This window comes from Palaemon carinicauda, chromosome 31 (assembly GCF_036898095.1).
Source record: "Palaemon carinicauda isolate YSFRI2023 chromosome 31, ASM3689809v2, whole genome shotgun sequence".
NCBI lineage: Eukaryota > Metazoa > Arthropoda > Malacostraca > Decapoda > Palaemonidae > Palaemon > Palaemon carinicauda.
Window position 1 is genome coordinate 11,135,899 of NC_090755.1, and position 10,936 is coordinate 11,146,834.

A 10,936-nucleotide genomic window follows, 5' to 3' on the forward strand; every position below is an offset into this window, starting at 1 on the left:
GCAGTCCAGTCTGCCAGGCGTACGAAGTTGAGGCTCCTCAGGATACCTTACTGCGTACTGAGTTGCCAGTTTCCAGCGGTGTGCAGCTACCTCCGCCTTCCTTAAGGCAACCTCAGCAATGGGAGCAGGAAGCTTATGCCTTTCTTCCTCCGCTTCCGCTTGCGGTTCCACCAGCGAGGCAACAATCTGTTGAGGTACGACAACCTCTTCCATCCATGAGGCAGCCACCTCAGCACTCGCTGCAGCGACCTCAACCCTCCTCAAGGCGAGAGCCTCAACACCTTAGCCTTGCGCCTCAGGAACCTCAACTCGCGAGACAAGAACTGCGTTCTGCACAACCGCTACCTCAACTCTCGCAGCTCACACCTCAGGAACCTCAACTCGTTCCTCAGGAACCTGCTACTGCGCATCCGCAACCCTTACAGCAAGCGCAACTCTTGAGTCAAGACACTCATGCCAGGAGTCAGCCTCCTCAACCCATGCGCCTACCTTCCGCTACTCTTTTTGACCAGCCTTTGCAGCCTGAACCTCAGGTTTTATCTCATCAACAGAGACTTGAGGATGAAACCACAAGCGTTGTTGCACCCGCTTGTTCAGATTCTGCTGTTCAGCATACCACTGTTCCATTACCTCTCACTTCGCTACACTCTGGTGATGAGGTTTCTGATGAGGAAGCTGCGCACCTGGATCCCTCATCAGACGTGGAAGAATCCAAGTCTTCTCCTCCACCTATTGACTTTCGTAAGGTCCTGGCTCTTTTCAGAGAGGTATACCCGGACCATTTTGTCTCTGCTACCCCCCGCTCTCCGCCATCTGAGTTTTCGCTGGGCATGCAGCCTGTCAAGTTAACATATACTAAGCTCGTCTTTGCAAGGTCCTCTAAGAGAGCTTTAAGAATTTTAGGGGAGTGGTTGCAGTCTAAGCAGCAACTAGGGAAGACTTCCTTTATGTTCCCACCGACTAAGCTCACTTCTAAAGCGGGCGTATGGTATGCCACAGGAGAGGAACCAGGCTTGGGAGTACCTGCCTCTGCCCAGGCTGACTTCTCGAGTTTGGTCGACTCTCCTCGTAGAACAGCAATGAGGCGCTCTAAGGTTTGCTGGACCTTCTCCGATCTAGACCACTTACTAAAGGGTGTATTTCGTGCCTTTGAGATGTTCAATTTTCTAGACTGGTGCCTGGGGGCCCTTAGCAAGAAGACCTCCCCTGCGGACAAAGACTCGGCCATGCTTTTAATGTCCTGCATGGATAAAGCTATTAGGGATGGATCTGGCGAGCTTGCTTCAATTTTTGTGTCAGGAGTTCTTAAGAAAAGGGAGCAACTTTGTACCTTCCTTTCTTCCAGCATCACACCTTGTCAAAGGTCTCAACTCCTTTTCGCTCCGCTTTCTAAGTTCTTGTTTCCCGAAGAACTTATCAAGGACTTGTCTGCGGCAATGATTCAGAAAGACACTCATGATCTTGTGGCCTCTTCAGCTCGTAAGACTAAGGTTGCTCCCTCAGTCCCCAGGACTTACCGCACCCCAGTTGCTGATACGCCTGCTACGAGGTTTATTCCGCCCTTTCGTGGTAGAGCCCCCAGCCGAGGAAGCTCCCGTCCAGACTCTTCCAGGAGCAAGTCTAGGAAAGGTTCCAAGACTTCTCAAGGCAAACACTGACTCTCCTCCTCTCCAGACAGCAGTAGGAGCCAGACTCAAGATCTTCTGGCAAGCTTGGGAAAAGAGAGGTGCAGACGCCCAGTCTGTCAGGTGGCTGAGGGAGGGTTACAGGATACCATTCTGCCGCAAACCCCCTCTGACCACTTCTCCCATCAACCTCTCTCCCAACTACAAGGAAAAGGACAAGAGGCTAGCGTTGCACCAGGAGGTGTCGCTCCTGTTACAGAAGAAGGCAGTGGTTATAGTCCGGGACCATCAATCCCCGGGCTTCTACAACCGTCTCTTTCTGGTGGCCAAGAAGACAGGAGGTTGGAGACCGGTGCTGGACGTCAGCGCGCTCAATGCTTATGTCACCAAGCAGACATTCACTATGGAGACGACGAAGTCGGTCCTAGCAGCGGTCAGGCAGGAGGACTGGATGGTCTCGTTGGATCTGAAAGACGCATACTTTCACGTTCCTATTCATCCAGACTCCCAACCTTTCCTGAGATTCGTTTTTGGAAAGGTTGTGTACCAATTCCAAGCCCTGTGTTTTGGCCTAAGCACAGCTCCTATGGTGTTTACGCTTCTGATGAGGAATATTGCAAAATTCCTCCACTTATCCGACATCAGAGCCTCCCTTTACTTAGACGACTGGCTGTTGAGAGCCTCCACGAGTCGTCGCTGTCTGGAGAGTCTCAACTGGACTTTGGACTTGATCAAGGAACTGGGTCTGTTAGTCAACTTCGAAAAGTCCCAGCTCATTCCCTCCCAATCCATTGTTTACCTGGGAATGGAGATTCGGAGTCAGGATTTTCGGGCTTTTCCTTCGGCCCCAAGGATAAGCCAAGCCCTAGATTGCATCCTGAGCATGCTGAAGAGGAGCAGTTGCTCGGTGAGACAGTGGATGAGTCTCACAGGGACCCTGTCATCATTAGCCCTGTTCGTCGAGTTAGGGAGACTCCACCTCCGCCCTCTTCAATTCCATCTAGCAGCTCATTGGGACAAGGATTTGACGCTCGAAGCAGTCTCTATCCCGGTCACCAAAGAGATGAAGACCAGTCTCTTGTGGTGGAAGACCAACCTCCTTCTCAAAGAGGGCCTATCGTTAGCGATTCAGACCCCCAATCTTCATCTCTTCTCGGATGCATCAGACTCGGGCTGGGGCGCGACCTTGAACGGACAGGAATGCTCGGGAACGTGGAACAAGGAACAGGTAACGCTCCACATCAACTGCAAGGAGCTCCTGGCAGTTCATTTGGCCCTATTGAACTTCAAGTCCCTCCTGCTAGGCAAGGTGGTGGAGGTGAACTCCGACAACACCACAGCCTTAGCTTACATCTCCAAGCAGGGAGGGACCCATTCGAGGAACCTGTACGAGATCGCAAGGGACCTCCTCATTTGGTCAAGAAGTCTAAACCTCACCCTAGTAACGAGGTTCATTCAGGGCAACATGAACGTCTCAGCAGATCGCCTAAGCAGAAAAGATCAGGTCATCCCCACGGAATGGACCCTTCACAAGAGCGTGTGCAACAGAATTTGGACCTTGTGGGGTCAGCCTACAATAGATCTGTTTGCCACCTCCATGACCAAGAGACTTCCTTTGTACTGTTCCCCAGTTCCAGACCCAGCAGCAGTTCATGTGGATGCTTTTCTGCTGAATTGGTCCCATCTCGACCTTTACGCATTCCCACCGTTCAAGATCATCAACAGAGTCATTCAAAAGTTCATCTCGCACGAAGGGACACGGCTGACGCTGGTTGCTCCCCTTTGGCCTGCAAGAGAATGGTTCACAGAGGTACTACAATGGCTGGTCGACATCCCCAGGACTCTTCCTCTAAGAGTGGACCTTCTACGTCAACCTCACGTAGACAAGTTGCACCCAAACCTCCACGCTCTTCGGCTGACTGCCTTCAGACTGTCGAAAGATTCGCTAGAGCTAGAGGCTTTTCGAAGGAGGCAGCCAGTGCGATTGCCAGAGCAAGGAGGGTATCCACTCGTAGAGTCTACCAATCCAAGTGGGAAGTCTTCCGAAGCTGGTGTAGAGCCAATGCAGTTTCATCCACCAATACCTCTGTAACCCAAATAGCTGACTTCCTATTACATCTAAGGAATGAGAGATCCCTTTCGGCTCCTACGATTAAAGGGTACAGGAGTATGTTGGCTTCAGTTCTCCGCCACAGAGGTTTGGACCTTTCTTCCAACAAGGACCTTCAAGACATCCTTAAGTCTTTTGAGACTGCTAAAGAACGTCGTTTACCCACTCCAGGCTGGAATCTAGACGTAGTCTTAAGGTTCCTTATGTCGCCTAGGTTCGAACCTCTCCAGTCAGCTTCCTTCAAGGACCTTACCCTCAAGACTCTTTTCCTCGTCTGCCTTGCAACAGCTAAAAGAGTCAGTGAGGTTCATGCCTTCAGCAAGAACATTGGGTTCACATCCGAATCTGCAACATGTTCTTTACAGCTCGGATTTTTAGCTAAGAATGAACTTCCTTCACGTCCTTGGCCTAGATCGTTTGAAATTCCTAGCCTTTCCAACATGGTAGGTAACGAGCTAGAAAGAGTTCTTTGCCCTGTCAGAGCTCTGAAATATTATCTTAATAGGTCAAAACCTATACGAGGACAGTCAGAAGCCTTATGGTGTGCAATCAAGAAACCTTCGATGCCCATGTCCAAAAACGGACTTTCGTATTATATAAGGCTTCTGATTAGAGAAGCCCATTCTCATATGAAGGAGGAAGACCTTGCTTTGCTGAAGGTAAGGACCCACGAAGTGAGAGCCGTAGCCACTTCGATGGCCTTTAATAAGAACCGTTCTCTGCAGAGCATAATGGATGCAACTTATTGGAGGAGCAAGTCAGTGTTTGCATCATTTTATCTTAAAGATGTCCAGTCTCTTTACGAGAACTGCTACACCCTGGGACCATTCGTAGCAGCGAGTGCAGTAGTAGGTGAGGGCTCAGCCACTACATTCCCTTAATCCCATAACCTTTTTTTAACCTTTCTCTTGAATGCTTTTATTGTTGTTTTTATGGTTGTTACGGTAGGCTAAGAAGCCTTCCGCATCCTTTTGATTTGGCGGGTGGTCAATTCATTCTTGAGAAGCGCCTGGGTTAGAGGTTGTGTAGAGGTCCTTTAGTAGGGGTTGCAGCCCTATATACTTTAGCACCTTAGAGTTGATTCAGCCTCCTAAGAGGAACGCTGCGCTCAGTAAGGAAGACGAACTTAATAAAGGCAGAGTAACGGTTCAAGTCGACTTCCTTACCAGGTACTTATTATTTCATTGTTATTCTGAAATAACTGATTATATGAAATACGGGATACTTAGCTATCCTTTAGTCATGTACACTGGTTTTCACCCACCCCCCTGGGTGTGAATCAGCTACATGATTATCGGGTAAGTTTAATATTGAAAAATGTTATTTTCATTAGTAAAATAAATTTTTGAATATACTTACCCGATAATCATGATTTAATTGACCCGCCCTTCCTCCCCATAGAGAACCAGTGGACCGAGGAAAAAGTGAGGTGGTGTCAACAAGAAGTACTGCAGTACCTGGCCACAGGTGGCGCTGGTGAGTACACCCCCTTCTAGTATAGTGATAGCTAGCGTATCCCTCCCGTAGAATTCTGTCGGGCAACGGAGTTGACAGCTACATGATTATCGGGTAAGTATATTCAAAAATTTATTTTACTAATGAAAATAACATTTTCAATATAAAATAAATTTTTTAACATACTTACCCGGTAGTTATATATATAGCTATACGTCCCTGACGTCCGGCAGAAATTTCAAAACTCGCGGCAATCGCAGATTGGGTAGCCAGGTGTACCACCTGCGCGCCCCTAGCGAGGTACCTGGAAACATTCCATGGTTCCTCAGATCTTCCATGCCTTTAGTCTCTAGAGGGGAGGAGGGTGGGAATTTAATTATATATAACTACCGGGTATGTATGTTCAAAAATTTATTTTATAATGAAAATAAAATTTTTAAACAGAAGACTTACCCGGTAGTTATATATATAGCTGATTAACACCTTTGGTGCAGGGTTAGAGACAGCCAACATTATTGGAATTTTACTTAAGAGTTAATAAACAAGCTTAAGGGTTCGTACCTGATAAGGAAGCCGACTTCAATGAATTCCTTCATTATGTTTGCTTTCCTTATGAGATCCAGCAATCCACCCAGGGGGCTGGAGACCTCTAGGAGCTGTCAAACCGGTCTAAAAACCTCTTATGTGACAGGACCACCTCCAATACCCTTGTCCCGGGGCGCTCTCAAGGAACAAAATGACCACCTGACTAAAGTCAATGATTGTGGAAGACTGTCGCAATCTCCACGAACAACCATAAAAATACAAAAGTTCCAAGAGAAGAAAAGGGTATTAGGATTATGGGAATGTAGTGGAGGATCCTTCCCCCACTACTGCACTCGTTGCTACGAATGGTCCCAGAGTGAAGCAGTCCTCATAGAGTCCGGACACGTTTAAAACACAGATTTACTCCTCCAAAAGGTTGTGTCCATAATACTCTACAACGATCTATTCTGCCTGAAGGCCACCAAAGTTGCTACAGCCTCATGCGTCTGACTTAAAAACTCTTGCAGTCTGCCTTACTGCAATGTGCATGAGTTTCTCTTATTAAGAGCCTGATGAAGAATGAAAGTGCATTCTTCGACCTCTGTAACGAGGGCTTCTAGACCGAACACCAAAGAGCTTCTGTCTTGCCTCGCAACTTTTCCGTTCAGTCCAGGAAGAACTTCAGGGCTCTTACTGGACACAGGACCCTTCTCCAACTCCTCGCCAACCACATCCGAAAGGTTCAGAAACTCAAAAGCCATGGGCCAAGGTTGAAAAGAGCGTTTATTCTTGGAGAGAAAGCCTAACTGCAATGAGCCGTTAGCTTTGTATCTCGAGAAAACCAACGTTTTAACTAAAAGCATGAATCCCACTGACTCTTTTAGCTGTTGCCAGATTGACCAAAAATAGTGTCTTCATCGTGAGGTCCTTAAATGAAGCTGAATGCATGGGCTCAAACCTGTCACTCATAAGGAACTTCAGGACTAAATCCAGATTCCAAGCTGGTGAATCCTGGAGCTGTGGTTTTGATGTTTCAAACGATTTGAGAAGTTCCTGTAGGTCTTTAACATTAGAAAGGTCCAAGTGTTGGCCTGAATACGGTTGCTAACCTGCTCTTGTATCCCTTGATGGTAGAGGATGAAAAAATTACGTTTCCTTCAAAGATACAACAGGAAGTCAGTAATCTGAGTTATAGAGGAACTGGATGAGGAAACAGAGTTGACTCTGCACCACTCTTTAAAAACTTCCCACTTGGATTGGTAAACCTAGATGGTACACGTCCTTCTTGCTCTTGCAATAGCCCTAGCTGCTTCCTTCGAAAAACCTCTAGCTCTTGTGAGTTTTCCAATAATCTGAAGACAGTTAGATGAAGAGCTTGGAGATTGTAGATGGTATCTTTCCAAATGGGGTTGTTTGAGTAGAACTACTCTTGAAGAAAAGCTTCTTGGAGTGTTTACCATCCATTCTAGAACCTCTGTGAACCACTCTCTTGAGGGCCAATAGTGGGCCACTAGAGTCAATCTGGTCCCTTCATGTGACCCAAACTTTTTGCATTACAGTACTTAGTAATGAATTTTGAACGGTAGAAAGCGTACATATCCATGTCACAAGCTGCTCGACGTTCGACGTCGCGTTCTGCTTGATGCTCGACGTCGCGTCCCGCTTGACGCTCGACGTCGCGTCCCGCTTGACGCTCGACGTCGCGTCCCGCTTGACGCTCGACGTCGCGTCCCGCTTGACGCTCGACGTCACGTCTTGCAGAACGCTCAACGTCATGTCTTGCTGGACCCTCAACGTCACGTTAAAGCAGGACGCTCGCGCTCGACATCACATCTGGCTGCTTGACTCCTTTGGTTAAAGCGGCTGAAACACGTCATTTAACAATGGAGTTGTAAAGACGTTCATCGTCAAGAACCTCTCGACTAGAAGCCTTACGACGCTTGGTGTCCAGGTGTGAAGCTACCTGACACTCAGGGTCCAGGCCTGCTACTCTCTTGTTGTCCGCAGACTGATAAACTTGCACGAGCGAAGAGAGTTTGTTGTATATCTTGCAGCATATTAAAATTAGGGTCCACTTGTTGTGGTACAGGAGACGTCACATCTACCACAAGCTCACTCTCTACGCCGTTTAAAGAGTGCGCAGAGCGTCCAGAGGATGATAACCAGACTGATGGAGGAGGAGGAGCATGAACCTAGGTTAAGCCAGGCTCAGACAACTGTCCTGCAACTGGGTGAGTTGGACACATCTTCACAGTTGCTGATGTCCTTAAAGGATGCTTGGCAGGAGAGCTTTCTTCGGTAGCATGAAAATGCTCAGGACTGCTCCAAAGCCTACAACCAGAAGCTTGCGGTGTCATGATAGGACGCTGATTGACCGTGTCCACCTTCCTCTTCAGAGGTCTGGAAGCTTGACGCCAGCCTCGTCTGGGCGCTGCGTTATCCAAAGACGACGAAAAAACTTTTAACCCTACCTTTCCTATGTTGAAGGTGAGCGTCCTGGGAAGTGTCAAAAAGTATGCTCGAGGAGGCATCTGCTCGGGAGCTAGAGACTCTGATTTCTTTTTGTCGTTCGACATTCCTTTTCCCAGGGATTGGGGAGCTTGGAAGAGGTTTATGGTCAACATTCCTTGGAAGAGGTCTATGGTTAGAACGTTCGACATTCCTTCTCCCAGGGTTTAGGGAGTGAAGAACGACAGGTCCTAGCAGACACACCACCTATTTGAGGGGTGTGCTTAGGCCAAAACAAAGAGCCCAAAACTGGACAACTTCCTCCTATACACGAACCTTCAAGAATTGCTTGAAGTTTGGATGGATGAGGTTGTGGAAGTAAGCATCCTGGAGGTCTAAAGAGACCATCCAGTGGACCTTTCCTACTGATGTAAGGACTAATTTCGATGTCTCCATGGAGAACTTTGACATCTGAACGAAGGTGTTGAGAGCAGTTACATCCAGGACCGGACAATAGCCTCCCTCTCCCAAAAGAGAGACATTTGATGTTGCATAGTCTGTCTCTTTGGCTCCTCTCTGAATTTGGCAGAGAGGTCTATCGGAGTAACTAATAAAGGAGGTTTCACTACGAAAAAGATTTCACATCCATCCTTTAGTAATAGCACGGACCAAAGTCTGGCTCCTACTGTTGTCTGTGCGGTTTAGAGAAAAAGTATGAAGAAACTTTCTTGCTGATTAAGACACCAAAACCCGTCTTTGACTAACTCTTGAGAGAGGAGAGAAAGAAAAAAGGGGTGGTGTGTACCTCAATTCTGACTTCTGATTCAAAGTTATCCTGCCTCATTGCCTGCATTCCTTAAGAGACTCAGCAATCCACCGGGGGGGGGGGGGGGGCTGTAAAAGTCTCTGTGGGGCTGCCACAAGGTCCTCGACCTTAACGTGGCTAGACCTCCACCCTTGCTATCCTGGCATACCTGATAAGGAAGCTGGCTTCATAGGTTTTTATGCCTCATTTACCTGCATTCCTTGAGAGACTTAGCGATCCACCCAGGGGGCTGCCACAAGGTCCTCGATTAACATGGCTAGACCTCCACCCTTGTTATCCTGGAATACTTGGATTGCATCCAGTCTCCCATCATCCTCAAAGCTCTATTAGATGATCGAGACAGCACCATCTTAGTAAACAGAGACTCCTTCGACGCCTTCCTTAGCGAAAACTCTGAAGGCGGAACGAAGGGCAGCAGGCACAAAATAATTCGGAAACTCTTCAGAAATAAACTCTCATGAGTTTCTATAAGTCAACTGAAGGAGGAAGGAACTTAGGATCTTCTCTTACGAGAATTCCTCTAAAACATAAATAATGGAAAGGAGATCGTCGATCCCTTCTTCCTACAAGTCTCTAACCGAGGTAGAAACTTTTTCCTAGGAGTTAACTCCTTAAGGTCCTGGAATTCTGGCCTCAATGGGTCCAAGATCATTACTAACTTTTACTTACTTTTAGGGGTTTATTTCTCGCCCTCCTTTAGACACCAAGAGTCTGTACAGGCGGGCCTTGGTGTGTGAAAATAATTCTTCCAGTTGATATTTTTCTCTGTATATTTTCAGTTATAGCGCCTGGTGTAACCATGTTCCAACGCTAGACGCTCGCGGTCAATACGATCGGATCTAAGACGTTCGCGATCTCGACGTTCAGCTCAACTGGTGTAATCACGACATCCAAGTCCTGATGCTCGACGTCACGTCTAACTGCTTGCGTTAAGTCCAAGTGCTGGATGCTAGACGCCCCATGTGACTCTCGGAACAATGACGTTCGCGGTTTAGATGCTCGGAACTATGCTTGAAACTCGGCGTCACGTCCAACTGCTTGACGCTCGACGTCACGTAACTGCTTGACGCTCGACGTCCTGATTAACTGCTTGACACTCGACATCAAGTCCAACTGCAGGACGCTTGACGCCATGCAACTGCTTGACGTTCAGCGCCACGTGACTCTCGGAACAATGGCGCTCGCGATTCAGACGCTCAGAACTATGACGTTCGCGTCTAGAACATTCGCTCATCCAACAAGAGAGATAAAGAAGTTGCATTCAGTTCCAAACATCATGTCAAACTCTTACAGCATCGTTAGTAGTGCTGGACGCTCGACGTCCTACGCGAAGCTCGATGACGTCACGCTGGAAGCTCGATGACGTCATGCTTGTCGTCCAATGACGTCCTGCTGGGAGCTCGATGACGTCACGCTCGATGTTACGTGTCATGACTTCCAGCTACTCAACGCTTGGCGTGATGTAGTCCATTCCTTAACGCTCGGCGTCCTTCTTGACGCTAGCTATTTGTCTACAAGGAAGTGAAATACGTAAGACGCTAGCTCTGTCTGTGAGCTGAGACAACCGACGGTGAAGATAACACTTTTACCTCGCCTTACCAACGGCGAGGGCGAGCGTCCTGGGAAGCGACAACAGGAATGCTCAAGGGGACGTCGGCTTGAGCGCTAACGCCTCTCGTTTCCTTTCGCCGATCGACATTCCTTCTCCCAGGGGTTGAGGAGCTTGGAAGAGGTCTAAGGCTAAGATAACGACAAGTTTGAGCCTACGCACCCTCCATTGACTGATTAAGTTCACTGCACTAATTAGCACTGAAAATTGCACTTTTCAATATTAAACTTACCCGATAATCATGTAGCTGTCAACTCCGTTGCCCGACAGAATTCTACGGGAGGGATACGCCAGCTATCACTATACTAGAAGGGGGTGTACTCACAAGCGCCACCTGT